The 24,186-nt window shown below is 36.7% G+C and overlaps 2 protein-coding genes across 2 annotated transcripts in view; one reads left to right on the top strand and one right to left on the bottom strand.

Moving 5' to 3' along the window:
* Positions 1–9,597, bottom strand: part of LOC106070423 (uncharacterized) — a 62,610-nt gene extending 53,013 nt beyond the window's left edge. The window contains exon 1 of the mRNA XM_013230328.2: positions 9,352–9,597. The gene's annotated coding sequence lies outside the window, so the exon portion shown is untranslated. The remainder of the gene's footprint in view (positions 1–9,351) is intronic.
* LOC106070416 (GTPase IMAP family member 7-like) overlaps positions 1–24,186 on the top strand; it is a 374,699-nt gene that overhangs the window by 181,254 nt on the left and 169,259 nt on the right. The window lies entirely within an intron of this gene.

The raw sequence follows: 24,186 nt of genomic DNA, 5'->3' as shown, positions 1-24,186 counted from the left end.
TTTTCTTTTATCGCGCGTAGGATTGACGTTTTCCGCTATGAATGACACCCACAAATGACAATTTTGACAATTTTTCAGGAGATTTTTATGAGTTTTCAGGAGATTTTAATAAATTCAGGAGATTTCCATGACTTTTTCGTATATATTCTGCAATGTAATAATTACACCAAGAATTAGAGCTGGGCCTTTGAAAGCGCGGGGCCCACTGCGACCGCATAGGCTGCAGTGGCCTAAGACCAGCCCTGGTGTAATGTAGCCAGCACAACGACCAACAGTCTCTACTTTTCCCCAACTAATGTCAGGTACCTATTAGAGATGGGTGGACTAGAGGTGCTCTAAAGATCCCGAAATTCAAAATCCCAGTCTTCACCAGGATTCAAACCCGAGACCCCTCGGTTAAGAAGCCAAGCGCTTTACCCCTCAGGCAGCGCGCCTCCATGAGGTTTTGTTGTTACTATAATGATATTATGTTGTTACTATGATGTCATTATGTTGTTACTATGATGTCATTTTTGTCACTGTGATGTCAAGACGAAAAGGGAAATCTTTACTAATTTGAAAATATAATTTTATGACAATTAGGCATTGTCACTAATGAAAAGTGCATTACGTCACGTAGACCTATTGGTGACCTGAATATTTTTTCCATACCTGATGTAAACAGAGCAGTTTTCTTCCAAGGCTTTATATAACTTCACTTGTTGTCTGCGCCTGTCTTCAGCGAGAACATTTTCTTTTCTTCGGACATTCAGAACCAATAAATAAATGGTTGTTGAAAAACATACAACTAAAGATCATCCAGTGGAAAAACATATATGACCATCAAAAGACTCAGATATTCGTGTGTTATAAGTTATTCATAGCGTCAATTACCATTTCTGTTACATACAACAGTCTCTCTACCCCCCTCTCTCCTCATTCCGCCTATCTACCATGACACTACTAAAAGCTGGCCACTTGTCACAGAGACAAATGGCTTGTGACACTGAACTTGCTGCTGATGTCCGACACTACTAATGACACCGGAGAGGTCACTTGCTAATGTCATTTGGCCATGGTACTAGCAGGAATAGACCAATCAATATTGGCTCTGGAAGTGCTTACGTGAGTGCGTACACTGGGACGAGCAAGACCAATGGTTATTGGAGGCCTCAACACTGACCTGCGACGTGGTAACCTGTGACCAGTTTAGACCAATAGCTCGTTGCCACGTCACCGGTCAGAGTGGAGGCCTGCTATAACGATTGGTCTTGGGCCGAGTCACTTTATTGCAGATATCAGCACGTCAGCAGACAGTCACAGACCCACAATTAAAAATGTGGAGATCTTATCTTTTAAATTTAGAGACCAAAAGAAAATCAGCTGCCGAGGACAGACGTAGACGGTGAAAAGAAAATGTAAATCGACCACCGGCGGACAGTGGTTATGCCTGCGCTTGATGTGGCAAAATATGTAGGTCTCAGCTGGGCTCTGTAGCCATGGGAAATATTGCACTACTCCTTAATTTTCGGACTCAAAGACAAGCCTTATTATTATTATATTTAAATTAAGAACGTTTCTTCAAAAGATAAGATAAGATAAGAAAAGATAAGATAAGTACGTCCTAGGGTGTCCCTTTGTTGATTTAGTAACGCAAGTTAAAATTAGGCTAAAACTCTGCTAAGTGATTGGTTCGCCTGGCTGACTCAGGCAACCTTTTCTCCAATGGCACTAGGGAAGAAGGACCACTCAGATGACTTTGTCCTAGCATAAGAAATAAGAAATTTACCTTTATCTAAGTATTTTATTAGGTTGTTTTGTAAAACATAATAGCATGACTGTAGCGTTGGACAGGTGAACCTTGCATAGAAACAGAAGTACAACACTGAATTGCTTGCCAGCGAAGAAAACTTTGAAAACTCTTAAATTAAGTTCTTACAAGAAATTCATTTTGTTATTGTGGCCTTATGTTTTGAGAGTTGAAGTATTTTTTATAATATTAGTTTTTACTGTCTTACTTTTTCACACACACACTTGCAGATTCTCATATTAATACACTGTACTGACATGGTGTCGATGCGGCATTGATAGAAGTTCAATGCTCACCATCTCAATCTACAGGAGAAATGTATAGTCAACAAAGAAACAAGAAGAAACAATGAAAAAAAAATGAATAAAATGAATACTTTAGAACTTAACAATGTCAAGGACGCTGAAATAAACTCCACTGCTGCCAACTAAATAAACAAAAAATGAGCTCTAATTATAACAATATCTCAACGGGAGGCAGTCGGTCTTCGTGTCAATTCTTCTGTATTACCGATAGTTTTTAAATTGCCGTTCTGTTTTTATTAACTCTTTCTCTACTAACTGACGCTACCAGCGTTGATTCCACCAGAATGTTGTAAATAATTACGGAGAGAAAGAGTTGAGTTTCTGTATCTAGAGAAGTCAAATAGTGGAATCGTCCTTATCAAAATTATTTTGTGTTACTAACAGAAGAGATTCGAAAATTTGATTCTGCAGTCCTAAAAAGTACATATAAATTTTAAGGTACATTAAAAATACAAGGTTACAAAGAGAGTTTGTGTGGAGACACAAACTCAAAATTGGCACCCGAAGTGGTCCACACTGGCAAGTTTCATTATTTTTTAGAAAGAACATCGGAATGAAATTCTATCAAAGACAAATGACAGAGAAGAATGGAGAAAGAAGGCTGACTGATCTTGTGTCGTGTGGTGCCCCAGTGGTCCACAGACCAAAGGATAGGTGAAAGTGAATGTGAAGTTAGATGTGAACCTGGCCTAACTAATGTCTTATAATGAATGTATAATTGCTCTAAATGTTTTGTAAAGGGATAATCTGTTATTCATCAAGAAAAAACATTTCCGTAAAAAAAAAAGAATTCCTTTAGTTCAGTGTTCTATTGCCATAGCCATTTTCGAGTGAGAGCTATGCAGTTCACGCGATAATATGAAAAACTACTTATTAATTGTTGTGTTAAATTATTTCCGACTTTTATGCATACTTAATAGATTTTTTTCTCTTTAAAAAAAAAGTAAACATTTTTTTGTGTAAATGTAGTAGTTAGTATAACAGAAGTTACTTAACCTAGCAATACCAATGTAAAAAAAAATTTTTGGCGAAAAATCTAAAACCGTTTGCATAAATGTGTTATAGATATGCAGATTTTTCCCTACTAAGGAGCCTAAATTGTTTGTTACACAAACAAAATAGCGAATAGTTGTACAAGTGGTGTATTTTTATGAAAAAACTGCTTGCATGAGTAATTTAAAAAATTAGTTCTTTCGCTTTTAGAAATGAAAAAAGTAGCCGTTGCATCAGAAGTTTGAATGGTCTAAAATATTATGGTGTCAGATTTTCACTATCTTATATTGTTTACGAGATCCAAACGGGACGGACGGACAGACATTCCACACAAAACTAATCGCGTCTTTACCCTATTCGATGGCCGCTAAAAAACCTAGCTTATCAGCACTTCATGTTAATCTGTACACCGGATACACCAAAAAGCGAACTATTTATAGATTTAACGCCATGTATGAACACCTCCAAAACCGATAATCTGGGAAGTTGAATGACAGTTTGAACTGAACATTGATTAACAATGTTAGACGATACACAATAAACTTTGATTCCTAATAAATATCTTCTATCTTCGAAAAAAAGAAAGGGAATATTGAATGATATTTACAATAACTTCGACAGTAATGATTTTGTGTAAACACACTCAGTAACTTTACATTAGAGACAACGATATCAAATGTAAGAAAAGCCATGTTTTTGTTTTTTATTTAGAATATACAAAACAAAGTTTGTATTGTTTTTGTTTTTTTTTTTGTATTCGGTGCTTTCCTATATACAAAATAAGCTATAGTTTAAGGACCCCAATGAGGGCCCAAACCAAAATAGTGTTTGAAAGAAAAAAAAACAAAGAAATAAATTACATTTTGTTGAATACGAGGATTCAGAGTTCAAATAGCTTAGGCCCTTATTAAGTCTAAATTCGGCCCTGTTTGTATTGTTTGTATTGTCTGTTTGTATTTTATGTATTGTATTGTTTGTTTGTATTGTTTGTTTGTATTTTTTTTATTGTTTTGTTTGTATTGTTTGTTTGTATTGTCTGTTTGTATTGTTTGTTTGTAATGTTTGTTTGTATTGTTTGTTAGTATTGTTTGTTTGTATTTGTTGTATTCTTTTTTTTGTATTGTCGGTATTGTTTGTTGGTATTGTTTGTTGATATTGTTTGTTGGTATTGTTTGTTGGTATTGTTTGTATTGGTTATTTGTTTCTTCAGATCTAAGAATGTGTACTCCGTAGTCCAAATCAACACAGCAGCGGATCAAAGTGTGCAGGGTTTGAATTCTGGACATCGTGACAACAGACCAAAGCGCAAACCACTCGACCAGGTAGCTATCGTATTTTGTATGATGAAAGCAGTTATTTCTCTAGGATTGTGTTTTGTTGTTACCTCTTCCACCAACCAAAAAAAAAAAGACCGAAATCATGATTGCCTGATATCAGGTATACTACTCAATAGTTTCGTGGCGATACTCCAATCACGGCGGCTTGATTGTTTTGCTTAGAACAGCCATGGTATCGATATTTTTATTTTTGGGGGGACAAAATTAGAAATGCGATTCTCTGACCTAATGACTCCATGGCACGCAGGATAACAATTAATATGGAACATTTCCTGAAGGGAACATTTCCTGAAGGGAACACTTCAGGGTAGTAGCAAGAAGACTGTACGTTCATGTTCATTTGATTAGGAAAATGTTTTAATAGGAACCGTCATTATCTTGGCGCATAACTTCAAAGTATCCAGCAAAAGTTAAATAGATAAGTTATATAGGTTATTCTTTCGTCTGTCTCACTCTCTGTCTTACTGTGTCTCTATTTTCTCTTTTATCTCTCCTCTTCTTTTCTCTTTTTCTCATTGTATCTCGTTCTCTTACTGCCCCCCCCCCATTTTTTTCTCTAACATTATTTCTCTCCTTCTCTTTTCTTTCTCTATATCTCTCTTTCTCTCTCTTTCTTTTTCGATGTCACTTTTTTTTATTTTTCTCTCATCCTCTTGTCAGTCGAAACAAGTTGTGGATTATATGTTAGAAATAATTTTATGTCTAAGTCTCTGGTTGTGATGATAGCAATTAAATAAAGTCATTCTATCCAACACATTAATTTGGCCAGTACGCCTAGTCATTTTATCTAGTCAATATAATTATGTAGTCCTGACCCAGCTATTATATCAAGGTCCATCTCTGCTGAGCTATAGAAGTTTTAATGCATATTTCAAAATCAATCTGGCTCCGGTTAATCTAACGTAATTAAATAGTCATCTGCCCCCCCTTTTTTTTTATGTTACCGTATTCATATTAGAATGAATTAAATGATCTACTGGAGAACTACCACATGAGTTGACCTACACCAAGACAATACTAATAATAATAGAGCGGTCCCTGGCAGAAGAAAAGCGTCAGAGATGGAAAGCAAGGCCAATGACACTAGCTCCAGCTGGAATAACCTGCCCAGTGTGCAGCCAAACATTCCGGACTCACGTAGTCTCTGCCACATGAGGAGGCACAACAACCCAGTGCAAAGCCCTCAGCCCCCTGGTTGACAAAAGCGGTCATCATCGAACCACGATGAACTATATATACCAACTCCATCAGTTTTCTAGTAACGACAAGTCTAACTGCAAACTGATGTCATAATGAAAAATGTACTAAGAAATACAGAGACGAGATGAAACACCTGATAAGAACGAGACGTATGAGCTAGAACCATTCCAGGTAACTCTCACGTAAACCAAACAGCCACAGAGAATACAGGGGCATGGAACTAACACGGGACCGGGATCTCCAACATAAACTAGAGGACAAGCGGTATCATGATCCTATTGAATGAAACAGTTTACAGAAAACTGAGTTAGGGAAGTAGGAAACATTTTTTTACATTAAAAATGTAAAATGTTTGTTTTGTAAAATGTTTTATATGTTTCGGATGTTTCTTAGGAGTTGAAGAAAATGTATTTCCTAATCCAGACTTCTTGCAGGAAATCAGGGTATGTCAGAGAACAGGGTATGTCAGAGAACAGGGTATGTCAGAGAACAGGATATGTCAGAGAACAGGGTATGTAAGAGAACAGGGTATGTCAGAGAACAGGGTATGTCAGAGAACAGGATATGTCAGAGAACAGGGTATGGCAGAGAACAGGGTATGGCAGAGAACAGGGTATAGAGCCGGGATATTCAAGAATTTTTGGTGGTTGTTAGTCTAGTTGAGTGTAGATTTTATGTAGATGATGTTCGCTAGTTCGTAGATCTAAATACCAATCTCCTACAGAACAAAACATCATAGAATTAAGTAATACCTGTTAAATAAACCACAGTTTATTCTAGAAAATATGAGCAAAGTCTACGTCATCTGTTGAGATCTATTTACTACAAGCGGTCTCCTTGCCGTTCGTACGTTTATTGTTTCTAACCTATTTACGGTTAACTTTTTAATGTTCTGTCGCGTCACTAAGGAAATACCCAATTAAACCGTCTTACAATCAAGGCATTACTAGAAGTCCAAACAACAGCATAGCACGCATACCCCACGACCAGGCAGACACCCAACAAGGTCATGCTTCTAAGATGTTATTGAAATTAGAACCCACACATAGATACCACATGGCAATGTAATGTAAATATTTATACTAACACTATGACCAAATATAATATTTAAATTTGATACTACCAGTAGTCAGTGACTTTTTCTTACACATTCAGAAAATGTTAATAATGTTTATCATTATGTTTATTATATGTGTCACAGATGCCATTATAGAATTATTTGTACATTTCACATTTTAAAGAAATATAAACCCTTGACTGAGCCTCAGGAATTACCCCACAAATTTAGACCCTTGACAGCACTTCAGGTTTTACCCAAGACGTGATTGTGATGTTGCAAATCTATTGGTTGATTTGAAATTAATCAAAGACATTTTTTTAAAGAGTTAGCGCCAGAGAATTGGCGAGAGTAGAGAGAACGCCAGTCGATAAAATATTTTCATAGTAGTCAGTCGGTCTTCTAAGAGCTCTGTTTTAAAAGCCTTTGTGATATTTTGTGTTGATTGATCTGTAATTTGTACATAAGCTGTACTTACGTTTTATATTTAAATAAAGTTCCAGAGTTTTGTTTTAACAAAGAATCTTTTATTGTGATTCTAGATCGTCATTTATTCAACTATTTTTAATTCAAGTAAAATCCCCGGCATCACAACACATTGTGACATCTTGTGTGTGCTGTGTTGTGACAATATGTAATAAAACAGCTCGGCGAGTTAGAGATACCTTACACTCTTCACAGGACCCCCTGGATACCTTATACAGCACACTGGATACAACATACAGTACACAAGAAACAGAATTCACGACTTGTTATAGAATACATGACACTTAGTACAAAATACAGGACACTGATTGCAGAATACAGGACGATGGATTCAGAATAACTGACACTGATTGCAGAATACAGAACACTGATTGCAGAATACAGAACACTGATTGCAGAATACAGAACACTGATTGCAGAATACAGGACACTGGATACATACATTGAGCAAAATATATGGGAGAACTGGACACTGGATACAGGACACTGAATGCAGAATACAGGACGCTGGATTCAGAATACATGACTCTGCATAAAGACATTGAGCAAAATATATGGGAGAACTGGACACGGGATTCAGACATTGAACAAATGAAAATAGAAACTGACCAAAAAAAAAACAACCTTTTAACCTTTTGAATTCAATATAAATATTTAATATAATTCAATTGATACAAGAAATGACATATAAAATAAGAATAGTTTGGCTCGGCCGGTCGTCCCTTACTATAGCTCGCCGAGTTGACCCCGCAGATGAGCCGCCAATTAAGTCTCCTGGCATAAAACCTTTTGACGAAAGGACACTTAGTAACACCAGCAGACAAAGAATCACATGACATTCCATGGCCGTTGCTGATACTAAGAGTATCAATAGCTGTGGGCTAGCTGTGGACTGATACGACTGTAACAACCGCAATCTCTCTCTATATATATAATTATGTATATTCTTAGTGCCAAAATATGTAAAGTTCTCTTTTCAGACCTTACGATCTAGAGGTCAGATGATCAGGTCATCTGTCTCTTTGGCCAACGGTTAACGTGCAGGGTCATATGTAGCCGATACAACGACTAAACGCCTTTTTTTTCCCCCAACTAAAGTCAAATACACAGGACACCATAAGGATTCTGAAACTCTTCACCGAGATTCGAACCTAGGGCCCCAAGTTCGGAAGCCGAGCGCTTAACCGCTCAGCCACCGCCCCCACCCCACTCCGACAACATATGTCTTACATCTGTACTCTGTATTACTCGTGAAATGTTTTGTTATGTACATGACTAGCACTCCAGAAAGATGTCTCTAAATCAGATACTTTTGCAACATCTGATCTCAATCTACTCGTGTGTGTGTGTATGTGTGTGAATGTGTGCGTGTGTGTACGTGAAAATGAAAAAATAAAGAAACTTGCGGGGAAATAAGATTGGCATTAAAAATACGAATGTGATAGACAAAGACTGAGAGAGAGAGAGAGAGAGAGAGAGAGAGAGAGAAACAGAGAGAGAAACAGAGAAATACAAACAGAGAACAAAGGAGAAAGAGACAGAGAATAAAAAACAGAGATAGATAAAGAGAGAAACAAAGTGATAGAAACAGAGAGAGAGAGAGACAGAGAGAGACAGAGAGAAAGAAACAGAAAAGAGAGAAACAGAGGGGAGAAAGAAAAAGGAGAGAAAGAGAGAGAGAGAGAGAGAGAGAGAGAGAGAAACAGAAAAAAGAATCAGAGAAAAAACAAGAATGAGCGAGAAAGAAAGAATGAAATAGAAATTGAAAAAAAAGCTAGAAAGCTTCTGTAATGGAGAGAAAGCTCTAAAAATACAATACTGTGCTTGTTTGTTACACATCTAAATGACTATGTAACTAAAGACTTAATTGGCGAACACACATGCCTCTAATGCTGAGAACTAACCGCAAAACCTGCAAGCCAGCTGTTTGGAAAACAAACACACAAACACTAACTTATTTAAGAGCACGATTCAGTGGAACCCGCTTAACTGCAATCAGCATAATTGTAAACAACCCTTAATCGCTAAATGTCATCCGTATATTCACTTAACCCGGTTTATCGACAAAGCCCTATAGCTTCGCAATTAATCGAATTCATTTGTAAACTTCTTTTAAAAAAAACGACAAAGAATAACAAAGAAAATTATGAATACTTACAAACAGAGAATAAATACAAATCTTACTTGAATAGGAAAAAGTGGCGCGTATTAGTCCGTCTGACAATCTGGTACTATTTCGTTCAGTCTTGTGCATGTGATAAAATCCATTCACCAGGGCGTCCAACAACGGTTTACTCTGCTAACCATACGCGAGATATAGATCTTCCAAACCACAGGCGAACTACACTGCGAGTAATGGGTCGGGAGAACCCGAGGTTCTGACGTCGACCACGCAAGATGACGTAGCAGGGGCAATGCTCAACTTCAACCTCAGCAGCGCCAGCCTCGCCACGTAGCTTGTGATTGCTCCCCCCTTCTATTTAGCCCGCCACACCCCCACTTCCCCCCGCCCTCTCCGTCTCCCAACCCCTCCTATCTTCAGATAACCCTGGTTGATAAACAATGTAAAAAAAGATATTTTCGAACGAGCCGCCAGAAGGGAGTTGGAGCTCCTATCAGGCCCAAGCCAGTTTTTTTTTTTTTTTTAATTATTAAGTGTGGTGTTGATCTGGGGCGCTGTTATTGTACTTTTATGGTGGTAGTGGCTTGATCAGGGGCTACAAAAAGAACATGATATAGATCTACAGAGTTTTACATTTTCCTGTGCATTGTAATATAAAGCTGCATAACCTATATGATATAATATATATAAAGATATGTATATTCAGGGGCGTAGCTAGGAATTTGACATCATTTGGTAGCCACGGGGGGGGGGGGGGGCTTGACTTCTTTGGGGGCCTCTGTATTTTGCGTAATATTTAATATTTAATGTAAAAAAAACCCACTCATTTGGGGGCCCGGGTGGGGTTTTCAAATACTCCCCTCCCCCTTTCCCGCCCCATCATAGATAAGCCACTGTGTATATATATGTGTCTGTGTGCGTGTGAGAGAGAGTTTTCTTATTTTTGGAGAGATGTGAGGGAAAAAAAAAGAAAAGAAATAAAAGAGAGAGAGAAAGAGATTCAATATGTGTAAATGTCTGTTATGACAGGAATAAAGATAATGAGATATTCAAAATTACAAAACTATAAATCAAACATAGAAATAAAAGAATATTTTTTCTTTCGTTTTTCAAAACTTTGTAGTGAGTAACCTCCGGTCAAAGCAAACAGCCAGGATTTACCAATTAGTTTGCTTCAACCAATGAGTGTGTTTTGTATCAACCAATAAGCATATGGTGACCACCCAGTCTACGGTGACCACTCAAACGATGGTGAACATCCAGCCTATGATGACCATCCAGCCAACGGTGACTACCTAGCCTAAGGTTTCGTAACAGTCTACGGTGACTACCTACCCAGCCTACGATGACTACCCAGCCTACGGTGATCGCCCAACCTACGGTGGCGAAACAGCCTACAGTGACCATACCAGCCTACGGTGATCATCCAACCTACGGTGAAGATCCAACCTACGGTGAAGATCCAACCTACGGTGACCATCTAGCTTACGGTGACCATCCAGCAGACTGTGACGAAACAGCCTACGGTGACCACCCGCACTACGGTGATCACCCAGCCTTCGGTGTCCACCCAGCCTTCGGTGTCCACCCAGCCTACGGTGACCATCCAGCCTACGGTGACCATCCATTAATGCTTATGAATAAATGGAACTTTGATTAAATAGGAGCGCTACAACAATCATGTGATATTTAACCCATTACCTCCCAGCTAATCGTTTTGTCCAACAATGAAAAAAAGCGAGAAATGACAACACTTAAAGGTAGAACTATTAGCTACAAATGTCTCATTTACATTTCCAGCTTTCCCTCCCAAAGGGGCGCCACGGACAAGGCGTCCACTCCCCTGTCACCCCCATTAACTCATTTCGGCCGGGCCCATCAATAATTACTCAGATCTTTGCTTGCGTTGTACTCACGTGTTATGCACCAGGCAGGCGCACAAGTGTGTCGCGCGTTTGGTGGGCAAAAGAGAGCCCCAAAAAAAAAGAGAAGGTGTAATCTGACACTAATGGGGCAGTTTTTATGTCACGTCTGCGAGTCGACGCCACAAGATCGGATGACGACTGACCTCTGGGAATGTATAAATATTTAATAGTCGACATGAAGTCTGCAGACCTGTTTGGTTGTTTTTGGGAAAAGTGGCGAGCTTTACGATTTGTTTACGATACCGGTACGATGGCCACTAATGGCTGGTGCTGAGGCAATAAGTTCCCCCCGGCTGGGGCAATAAGGTCCCTGAATGAGGCAATAAGGTCCCTGAATGAGGCAATAAGTTCCCCTGTTGGACGCTTTATTTGTTAAATATTTTGGGCTCATTAAGGCAGCACTACATAGGAAGCAGTATTTGGTTATTGCTTTAAAAAAATCTAAACTAAAAAATTTGCTATCTTGATTGGGAATTCCATATACGTCGGAATGGGAGAAAATGATATTACTAGCAGCACAGTAACTAGCTGCTAAATGTACCGATGACGCAAGAGAGTTAAACAACGATCACTTATAGATAAGACATTGGCAGTCTATTCATAGATCTATTGAAGCCGAAGATAAACTACCAAGTCAAAATATTTTCACGAGCTATGCCATGGTCTCTATCCAGCGTTGTCTTAGAGAACTTTATAATGGAAAACAGGCAATCTTTAATCTCATTCGCTGGAGGAGAAGCGACCTTCATTTAAATTTTGTATCTGTAAAGCCAATGAATCAAAACTATAATAGCCGGTATTTTCATAAATGAGGTAGCCGGTGTAACCGGTGTTCTAAAAGTGTTAATGAACATTTCATTATAAAAAGCATTAAATAATCTTTGTATTAATTTCCAACAATGCTATTTCATTAAAGCGTCATTGACATTTTTTGTATTATATACTTTTATCTTTAGGGCCCATTATATCGCTCCACATTTGTACATATCGCTTTCTCTGTTCCCCTTCTTTCACTGTACATTTTTAAAAAAAAAACGTATTTTAAAATCAAATTGCAAACAGAGAGCAGACGACTTTAATTAAACTAATAATGAAAATCTCCGGTTTGATTCTCAAAAAACAATTTCTAATTCGTTTCATTTCTGAGGAGAAATTCCGAGAATGTACCATTGTCACATGTACATTTACCAGCTCTTGTACCTTGCAAATGTCAGATGTTCCACAGTTAATGTATGATTTTTTTTCTATTAAACATAATCCTTTCAGACCTTACGATCTGTAGGGAATGTCTCTATGTCCCACGGCTAACGAGGGTGTCATGTGGCCATCACAACGACCAACCGCATTTGCTTTTCGCCAACTAACGACTGTGATCGCTACGCCCTTTCTGATCGCACTCCTCTGCATTCTTCCCATTTCTCTAATTCCGATTGTTCATTCTTTAATCACCAGCTCATGCCCCATGCCCTGCTCTCCCCTTTACCTGCTTATTGAACTCTATCGTGAACTACTTGCGCCCCAGGGGCGGACTGGGTATCAAAATCGGCCCTGGCATAACCATACGACCCGGGCCACTATTTTTTAAAACAACATGGATGGCATTGAAAGTCAACAGCCTTTTTTCCTCAATTTATAGGAAACCAAAACGAAGGGTTCATCTGGTAGCTTTCTTGTCTTTAGAGATAGAAGAGGCCATGTATATAGGCTTTGTAGGCCTATTACTCAGTGAAGATCTTTTCTAATAGATAAGGCGAAGGCTAGTCACGGGACTTACTTCCATTCAAAGTTGCCCATTCGGCAGCTCCAGCGGCACTTTGGGCTCCGGTCCAAGGGACATTTGCTCGAATGCATATATACCCAGACTGCCCCTTATTTAATACGAAGTAAAATTTCCACGATTTATTTTAAATAAGTAAATAAAAAGAAAACAAACATCGAAAGAAATATTGGTACCCAAGTGCGAATGACAATGTACGGAAGTATTACAGTACTGATTTATTATACAATTTAATTGAAAAATGCTGTAAAATTCAACTTAGCAAAACCTTGGGATAAAAAAAATCACAGAATTCTGGTCTAAAAATGCGGCCTACAAGCCAAAGATTTGGCTCTTCCAGACACGGCATTTTTTCTTATTTTGCCTGGTTGGCTTTTGATGAATTCCCAACATGAGGGAATCACGTTGACGTTAAGAAATATATTCAATCAGTTCAGGAAATCACTATCGCCTCTTCTATTATGGAGTTACAAATGTATTGGTCGTGGGTCATCCCGGGAGAGTTCATCGTCCAGTGAAGTTCACTTGGACATTCTGCAAAAATGAAGACTGATTTCCTGGAGAGTGGTGTTTTCTCGCGGATGAGAAAAGTGATAACAAACAGTGACCATTCACACTTGTATTGTCCAATTTCTAAAGAGGGGTGATCCCAGAACTGTTAGTATCGACACGAGTACTAGTATGTGTATACTTAAAAATGATCACTAGAAGAATTAGTTTAAAAAAACGGGTAAAAGCTTGTCGTTGACTGCGTTTTTGCGTCAGATTTGTTACGCATGAGTACATCAGACATTATTTTGTTGGCCTCTTTCAGTCGTAACGACTATGGTTCATCTCGAACACTTTTCATGTGAATGGGGGAGCCCTATTTCGGAGAGACACTCCCGTCCATAAATTTCGCAGAGTGGCCCCGGGTACGCTATTCTGCCTCATTGTGGCACTAGGGGGGGAAACGATCATTTGAGGAAGTGATTAGACTAAATGAATAGCAAAACAAAAACTCCTGTGGGAGTGTCCAAAAGAATGCCAGAGCTTTCCCATTGCACGGTGCGGAGTTGAAAGAGAGTTCCCACTTCGCTGTTGATAATCCACGCGCCGTTCCTCAAGGGACCGTTACACTAATGGCGAGTCCTATACGGTTAGCTTGGTACAACATAGGAAAATGGCGGAAGTTCCCGGTGTACTCGACCTTCGGCCATGCATTCTAGTCCATGCGCCCGGAGAGCAAGATATATCGGAAATAGCTAAATGCTTTACATAGGCATTGACTTGGATCTGTTCCAGACAGAACGGTTGTTTAGGCATGCTTACAAGCCTAGAGCTCGAAAAGCCTTCGGCTCAGCTCTTTTGTCAATCAAACGGTTAAGGTGGCTTTCGCTTTGGTGGTAGAGGAGTCAGCCCTTTTTCGTTTGTCACGCTTTTCTTTCAGAGCTGTCCATAACTTTCTTGGTCAAAATCCCTCTTCGTCTAGACATTATAGTCTTTATATATTCGACAATCAGTAAGTTTGGCCCAATGTACACTATTGTCTAATGTTTTGTAACAGAAGTAACAGTATAGTGAAACTTTCTCTAAATTCGTTTCAAATATATAAACATGTTTTGTTTCTTATAAATATTTTTTTTTTACATTTTTTTAAAGAAATTAATTTTCAAAAAGTTATCATAATAGGTTAGAATCGATTACTAAATAGCCAATAGATTTGCATTGTGTGTGTCGCGTTCCCAGTGGCAATGTTCCTCCGTTAGAAAAATCCTGTGTGAAGATTGAATATTATCTTACCAAGCAAGTTCTATGTTTTAATTCAGCAGATTCAAAGTATTAGTTACATCGGAATAAAATACAGATTTTGGAAATAGAATATGAAAACTCAACCAGGAAATTGAAACGTGACACAATTAAGAGTTGTATTTTTTTTCTCGCTTGGAGCTAAATATGTGGAGACATGAGATTAATTTTTTTTTAATTCACTAAATTTAAAAAAATCGTATTACATGGTAATCAATTTGCAGTTTTGAAAAGCTAACTTACACATATTTTTAAAACTCGAGGATATATAAAATGAATTTAAATACTATTGTCATCATCGACATTATAAATCGTATATTGAGCAGTTATGTAAAAATCATATGGATACTATTTACTACATTGTATTTAGCGTCAGAGACAGTTGGATAGCTCTCACAATATTTTATGAATGCTACATACAACAGTAATAATAATTTATCATGTTGCATATAGCTGTGATAATATTTTGTCAATGTTAAATATAGCTGTGATAATATTTTATCAATGTTACATACACCAGTGATAATATTTTATCAATGTTTCATATAGCTATGATAATATTTTACCAATGTTACATATAGCTGTCATAATATTTTGCCAATGTTACATATAGCTGTAATAATATTTTATCAATGTTACATATAGCTGTGTCAACATTGTATAACTGTTTAGTGTTAATATTCAAGAAATACTACATACATACAATATTCCTATTCTATCCACGTTGTTGAGATATGTGTAAATATATAGACATTCTTGTCTATCAAGCTCACTATAATATATTTATCGATTTGTCTATATCGACAACAACAACGGAACATAAGGCTTATCGTTTGACCCCTCACGTTTATAGATCACTGCTTGGAGGCTATATTTATGCATCTCGCCCGCTCACGTAGGCCACAGGGGTCACTGTAATCTATACCAATGATTGACCACAGGGACTGTTTCAGAATGATCGATGCATGGCGGAGACAGTATTTGAAAAAGACACGAGGCAATGCTGTTTACTTCTATTGAAAGAGAAAGAGAAGACTTTAGATCCGTCTGGAGTCTTAATAAACAAAAAGATATCGTGCTAGTCTCTTCCGATGTAGGGCGTTAAGGTCTATATAAAGACATTGCAATGCATAAAGACAGGATATGACGTGCGGGTCGTAGTTTGGGCATCATTGTAAGGACCGGTCTTATGGCACTGCAACCTATGCGGTCGCAGTGGGCCCCGCACTTTTATAGGCCCCGCTCTAACTCTAGTTTTAAATTATTAAATTAAACCATTTTAACTTATAACAAGGTTTCCGCGGCCTTCTGATTTTCCAGGAGCTCCTGGAAATCTTCTGAAATTGCAAAGTATACGAAAAAGGTATCGTAAAAACTTATAAAATATCTTGACTAAAAGGCACAGTTGTAATCTTGGGGTGTCATTCAATATGGAAAACGCCAATCCTACTCGAGATTTTTAAAAAAAAACGGCATTGTCAGCTTTCATTTAATCAAAATAATAAGGCAAATTTTAACCAAAAACAGTAAGTTCCAATACTTAATTTGTTGTAATTGTCAATGGTATATAAATCTAGATCTAAATCAATCTCTATCTTTAAAAAAAAATCAAAAGCGATTTTTTGCTCATCTATAATAAATCTAATAAACTATTAGTGCGACATAAACATAAAAGTAAAATATGGAAATAATGTCTCAAACAAACAATATTTTTTATATGCAAATAATAATAATTATATCTATTGGAGGTACGATGGCTGAGTCGTACGAAACGGGGGTGCCAGGTTCAAATCCTGGTGAACACTGGGATTTTTAATTTCGGGATTTTTTCGGGCGCCTCTGGGTACCTGACACTAGTTGGGGAAAAAGTAAAGGCGGTTGGTCGTTGTGCTGGCCACATGACAGCCTCGTTATAAGCAGATGACCTCTACGTCATCTGCCCTATAATCTCAAAGGTTTGAAAGGGGAACTTTATAACTATAGGTGAATAAACAATGCATGGCGGAAAAGCGGTAGATGGTATTGGTAATACTTAGTAATAAAAACACTTTTATAATTTTAAAGAAACTTGAAACAAAAATTTAATTTAAAAAAAAAAATCAGCCATTGTTCTTAAAATATTCGATAATATACTTACAGCTCCACGTACAAACAAATCTGTTTCTTTTAAAAATATTTTTTAACTCTTTCTCTCCTAACTGACGTAAGCAGCGTTGATTCCACCAAAATGTGATAAATAATTACGGAGAGAAAGAGTTAAGTCTAATAGAAAACTAATACATTTCTAGAACAATAAAATGCGAAACTAAATTTTTTACTTTCCGTAAAAGAATTTTTTTTCAGAGGCCGAGTTGAACGAGCGAACCATCAGTTCACATTCAGAAGATTGTATCTGGAAAATGAATCAGAAGATTGTAGTCTGAGAGTGAATTAAAAGATTGTATCCTGTCGAGTTCACTATTACAGACGGAAGCTGTTCTGAGTCCATTCAACTCGAAAACAAATAATCTCAAGATCAGAAAGTTTCGACGTCTGCTAACCAGAAGTCAAGAGCCTCGACATTATGTTGCTAATGACAAGGTTCTCAAACCATACTAGTTGAAAATTTTCAATATACATTCCTTACCCAAAATGTAACCCTTTAATTTAAGATTACATTTTTAGTGAAAATAAAAACTCCTAAGTTTAAAAAGGAAGAAGGTCAAATAGGTCATAGTAATAAAAGATTTAAAGATCTAGGTCAGCAGACGATATTTTGATAACAAAATGGAAGTCTCTAGCAATGACTCACACTGATGAGGAATAAGTTAATTAAACCTCTTTTGCAAACCCTCAAACGTCTTGAACCCAGTGAACCCTACATTTTATTTGAAAGTTTGACAAAATAGAATTGAGCCCGCCATGTTTGAAACCACCATAAAGATCTTCTTTAGGAGGTTTGAACTCATCACGTTAGTAGTGCAGAGTGAACTGAATCGTTCTTACCGGTAAGAGGAAATGTTACTATTCTTTTTTTTTTAAATTAACTTTACATTGGTTCCCTCTTTCAGACCATGAGGTTTATAGGGCAGATGATGTAAATGTCATTTGAGTCTGTTGCCAAGAGGGTGTTATGTGGCCAGCGCAATGACTAACCAACTTTACATTTCCCCAACTAATATCAGGTATCAACTAGAGTTGGGTGGACTCAGAGGCGCACTCAAGATTCCTATATTTAAAATCTCAATTTTCACCAGGATTCGAACCCGGGACCATCCGGTTTGGAAGCAAAGCGCTTTACCCCTCAGCCTCTTACATGGCATTAAAATAGCATGGCTGCCTGGTCGTGCGGTTTGCACGCTGGACTGTCGTTCAGATTTATCGATGGTCCCGGGTTCAAACCCTGCCCGCTCCCATCCCCCGTCGTCCTGCGGGAGTTTTGGACTAGGAAGTAACTATCTTCAACTCTGAAGGAACATCCGAAACATGTAAAACATTTTACAAAACATTTTACAAACATTATTGAACTTTTTTTTAGTAACCGTTAATGTTTTGGGTTATCTTTTTATTAAATGATTTTTAGTTATTGTCTGTATGTCCCTATGTCCTTCCGTCCGTCACAAGTAGATCTAAAAAATATGTTTACTTGCAAAGAAAGAAGAGTTGGAGAGAGAAAGAAAGTGAAAAAGAGAGAGAGAAAGTGAAAGTGAAAGAGAAAGAGAAAGTGAAATAGAGAGAAAGTGAAAGGGAGAGAGAAAAGAAAGAAAGTGAAAGAAAGAGATAGAAATTGAAAAAGAGAGAGAGAGAGAAAGAGAAAGAGAGAGAGAAAGTGAAAGAGAAAGAGAGAGAAAGTGAAAGAGTGGAAGAGAGATTGTGAAAGAATGTAAGTAATAGAGAGCAGTCTAAGTAAGAGAGAGAGAGAGAGAGAAAGTGAAAGAGAGAGAGAGAGAGAGAAAATGAAAGAGAGAGAGAGAGATAAAGTGAAAGAGAGAGAGAGAGATAAAGTGAAAGAGAGTGAGTGAGAAATTGAGAGACAGAGAGAGAAAGTGAAAGATAAAGAAAGAGTGAGAAAGTGAAAGAGAAAGAGAAAAATGAAAGAGAGAAAGTGAAAGAGAGTGAGAGAGAGATTATGAAAGAATGTAAGTAATAGAGAGCAGTCTGTAACATTTAAATTTCATAGTCATTCACATTGATGAACTGGCCGCAGAAAGACTGCAAGAAATTACATTCTGTTATGACATTGAGCGTTCTTACCCTAACAATGTAGAAGTCAATATCTTTAATCATGTTTACTAATGGATAGTACGTCTTGGTAGGATGTTTGATTTCTTGGGGTATGATCTTCTTCTAGTTCAATTTGTATTTTTGCTCTGAAGAACTGAATCGTGGCGTCTCTATGATGATCCGTATTAACATTTCTCTTTTACTAATTGTGTCAAAGTTTTAATTATTTTTTAATAGGGCTTCTTGTCGCTTTTTGGTTATTCCGGCCCCTTACCGTTTTGTTTAAATGGGCTGATTAAATTTTTTTACTTTTTAAATTTAATTTTTATTTGGAAGTTCTCACATTTCACAAATATTAAATCATAAAGAATTAAATAGATATTATGAAACATGATTAACCTGTACTATATTACTTTTCAAAATATTAATAATAATTTTAGCTGACATAAAACCAGGAGTGAAATATTAAAGAGGCCAGGTTTGACTCTTTAAATACAAAACAAATGCTGTTGTATGTTTGGTGAATATACTTTAGCATACAGTTTTCTTGATTAAATATATTGAAATAGAGAAACACAAAGAACGTAAATCATGTCGATGTATAATAGGGACGACTGACTGCATCACGACTCCATTGCAACCCGCAGTGCCGAATGGTTTGACCTTTGCCCTTTATAACTATTTTGGAAACCCATTTTATTTATTTAAAGGTACCTTAAAAAACAAAATCATTAACTTCAAATCTAAAACTGGAAAATGTTTCTCTATATATATTGACGCTTTTCAAAGTCTCGTGGACCCAATGCCTCTGGTTGTGGCATGTTTCTCCCTCAAAAGTTATGGTTTGTGGGTTGTTTTTTTTCAGTGCACGGACCGATGGTTTGGAACTCACTCCCCATTGATCTCAAATTAAAAACATGCTTCAACAAGAACACCAAGACCTATCTGTTCAAAGATTTTTAAAGATGTGTTTATGTCTATTAAGTTATCATAGCACCTTAATCCTACATTATGTTTGTTGACAGCGATTTAAAAATTAAATTATTATTATTTTAAATGAGCCAAAAAAAAAAAAAAAAAAAAAAACCTTACTATTGACTTGTAACAGAATAAAAAGTTGGCAACTTGTGTCGATAAAAATTCAGACAGCACTGCGTAGCCTATTGATGTTATTGACTAGCTGTAGAAACTAGGAGATAGAGAGTTCAGGAAACTAGGAGATAGAGAGTTCAGGAAACTAGGAGATACAGAGTTCAAGAAACTAGGAGATACAGAGTTCAATAAACTAGTAGATACAGAGTTCAATAAACTAGGAGATACAGAGTTCAATAAACTAGTAGATACAGAGTTCAAGAAACTAAGAGATACAGAGTTCAAGAAACTAAGAGATTTCATCTCTAAGAGAAAAAAAAAGTCTTTTTGTGATACATATGTTTTAAAATAAATTTAGTTTTAATCAATTTCTCAACAATATCATAAGAATTTTTAAAAAGCTATGCATTTTTCTTAGAAGCCATTAAAACATATCCTGCTTTGCCGTTTTTTTGTTTTTAATATTGTTTTAATTGTAGATTTTTATAATTGTTCATGAATATTCTTAAATTATTTTAGGATATCGCTATATGTTTGTGAAGCAGACTTGGTTTCATAACCTCATCTGAAAATGCCATCAAAGTAGGACTTACTTTTTTTCTAGTGGCAATTCCCTAAATCTCTAGGAAATATTACATGACATACCAGTGAGTTTTCGTAACAACATTTTATCAATGTCTTTTGTTTTTAAAAAGTTAAATTATTCTCTTAAATGTTACCTTTAATGTTTTTTGCAATTAACATTTACATTTCAATATATTAACATCTGTAGATAAAATAAACTATAATCGAAAAGGCGTATTACCTACTATGTTTGTCATATCTTAAACGTTTATACGCGCGAGATCCAAGGACAATAAATACTCTCCTATCATATCAAAAGAGTAAGAATTTAAAAATAGAAAATGGGATTCCCGAACTCATTTTCTAACGCTGCTTCTGTTCTTAAATTAGAAGCAAGTTAAGTATAATTTGTCTATATTTAGTTTCCCAGCTTTAATGTTGAAGAATTTTTAAATTTGTTTTGATTCAGAGCAGCTTTAGTTTCTTCTTTCCGCCTTTATACCCAGCGCCCCCTTACCGCCCCATTTTATGCCCAGCGCCCCCCTACCGCCCCTTTGGCTCTCAGCGCCCCTCAAAATCTCGAAAACGCCCCCTAGGGGGCGATATCGCCCCCGTTGAAGACCACTGAGATACAGCGTTCAAGAAACTAGGAGATACAGAGTTCAAGAAACTAGGAGATACAGAGTTCAAGAAACTAAGAGATACAGAGTTCAAGAAACTAAGAGATAGAGAGTTCAAGAAACTAGGAGATACAGAGTTCAAGAAACTAAGAGATACAGAGTTCAAGAAACTAAGAGATACAGAGTTCAAGAAACTAAGAGATACAGAGTTCAAGAAACTAGGAGATACAGTGTTCTATCTATCTATCTATCTATCTATCTATCTATCTATCTATCTATCTATATCTATCTATCTATCTATCTATCTATCTATCTATCTATCTGACCGTCTGTCTGTCTATCTATCTATCTATCTATCTATCTATCTATCTATCTATCTATCTATCTATCTATCTGACCGTCTGACCGTCTGTCCGTCTGTCTGTCTGTCTGTCTGTCTGTCTGTCTGTCTGTCTGTCTGTCTGTCTGTCTGTCTGTCTGTCTGTCTGTCTGTCTGTCTGTCTGCCTGCCTGCCTGCCTGCCTGCCTATCTATCTATCTATCTATCTATCTATCTATCTATCTATCTATCTATCTATCTATCTATCTGACCGTCTGTCTGTCTATCTATAATTCTCATTGCTCATCGTCAAAGGAATATAGTCTCTCATCATATTGTTTCAAGAAAATCATTGTGCAAGCATTTAATTATCGATATAATGATAACGTTAAGTGAAGCGTGGTGGGTTGGGTGTACCTTCCGTTCAGTTAAAATATGGTTTATAATGTGCAACAATACGAATCAGTCCTACTGCATTGTTACATGATGCTATTTTAACTATTTCACAATGTACAAAGTACATATTGCTTATGAATCAACGTCTAAAATAACAGTCTAATATACTGAAGTTACCCGCAATCTGATAGCTAAATAAATCTTATAGTTAGGTTTACTTTTCAAACGATAAATCGGTTCAATCAACCGAAGCAAATATCAAAGAAAATGTCTTGGCCGCTACCAAAATAAAAATGTCAACGACTGACATTTGTGACATTGATGCTGAAAAGACTTTGACATTTGACAAAACATTTAGTTTTTAAATTTGCGCATGATCCTAACATTTCAACGTAGACTTATTGATAGGCTTTTCTACATGACGCCAGGTAGAGGTTGTATGACGTATGGGGCTAGTGGTCGGGTGGTAATTACCGCAGGGCTCTAGTTCAAATCCCAATGAAGACAAGGGATTTTTTTAAAAGTTTGAGTTTTAACTCGAGCTGAGTTGTGTTTGGTGAGTGTACGGAAACCTTCTCAATATATGGACCAGAAAGCGTTAACCATGAAAAAAGTTTTGTGTAGGTCTTTTCAACGAAGCTCGACCCTGTCAGTGTCAGAGAATGAATACTGGTTCATTTCTATAACAATAATTAACATTGCATTATCATAACAATAACACGCAGAATATAAAAAAAAACAACTTTTTATTTATTAAAATAAATCTTATGTAAGGGAAAAAACTTCTCACTTCCAACAATATCTCTCAAAAAGTTATTTCCCTTTTTCAGTATCAAAGAAAATAATTAATTTCCAATAATTCATTTACTAATTGGCTAGTTGTTGTTTTTTTTTTTAATTCATTTATGTTTTGTTTAGTAAAATAAATAAATGTTTAAAGCTTTAACTTGATCCGAGAATGGGTATGAGAGCTAAAACGTGTTCAAACTATTTACAGACTTACAGACAGACAAACAAACAGACAAAGTTGATAAAAACTTTGCAAAAAAAAAAAAAAGACAAATATTGGATGTGGAAATATGAAAGCTAAGAGACCAAGCGACTATGTAAGTAAACTAGAATAATGATATACCTATTGGTATGAGAGTATAGGGATATCTGACATTGCAGACAACTGACTTTGCAGATATCTTCGAGGCCAAGAAATTAGCTCGGAAGAATCTCAGAACTACCGCAACATTTCCAAATCATTACAAAATTTCTTACAGGAATGTTACGCAATGAATTTAATGACCCTAAAATGAATTTTGATCATGGCAGCACCAGAGAATGATTATAAGATGATTTTTATAAAGTAATTATAATTTATAATATTTTTTTTATAATTATAATAATAATTTATAAAAAAACGTCTTTTAACAATGGTCTACAACGCAACATAAAAAATATTGATTGAGTGCTACAATAACATTTCTGTTAGGTCGAATTTATGAAATACAGACGAAAATGAAAATAAAATTAACAAAACATGTCATGTATAAATAAAACTTACAATAACCCTGTCAATGTAAAGCACTTGGCATTAGTTGGGGAAAAGTAAGGGCGGTGGGGCGTTGTTCTGGCTACACCACACCCTCGTTAATCGTGGGCCAAAGAAACAGGTGACCTTGATATCATCTACCCATTAAATGGAAAGGTCAGAAAGGGGAACTCAAACTACCTCGTCAGAGAGACCAATTAGCTAGTTAAATCGTTTATCTGACAATGATATTTTTTTCTCAGTAAAGATTTAATTAAATTATGATTATTTCATTAAGGCGGCCCATGGTACTGTCAGAGGGAGATGATAAATCAAATTATTGGCTAATTCATCCGAGGGATGACATCACAGGATGTTAGATCATCGCAGGCCTTGACTACGTTTTGTTGTGGATACAATGCTATCTCAAGTGTCAACAATAACTTTCTCTTTTCAAGTTGCCCTGATTTTAGGAACGTTATATGACCGATCCCTGGTCCACCTAACTTAAGACTGTGCCTTTATTGGCTTTAACCATCAGCATAATAGCGTCAGAGCACTGAACTCACGGAATAGGATTTACAACTCGCCATGTGGTCGGTGTGCATAGCAACTATCCAATTCCTAGGATAGGCGTCCCGAGAGCCATAGGTAAAGACTCAAACATAAGGCCAAGCCAATCTTATCTTATATAA

The sequence above is a fragment of the Biomphalaria glabrata genome, chromosome 13 (genome assembly GCF_947242115.1).
Source record: "Biomphalaria glabrata chromosome 13, xgBioGlab47.1, whole genome shotgun sequence".
NCBI lineage: Eukaryota > Metazoa > Mollusca > Gastropoda > Planorbidae > Biomphalaria > Biomphalaria glabrata.
Note: the sequence above shows the minus strand (reverse complement) of the source record. Positions and strands in the feature narration are given on the sequence as shown.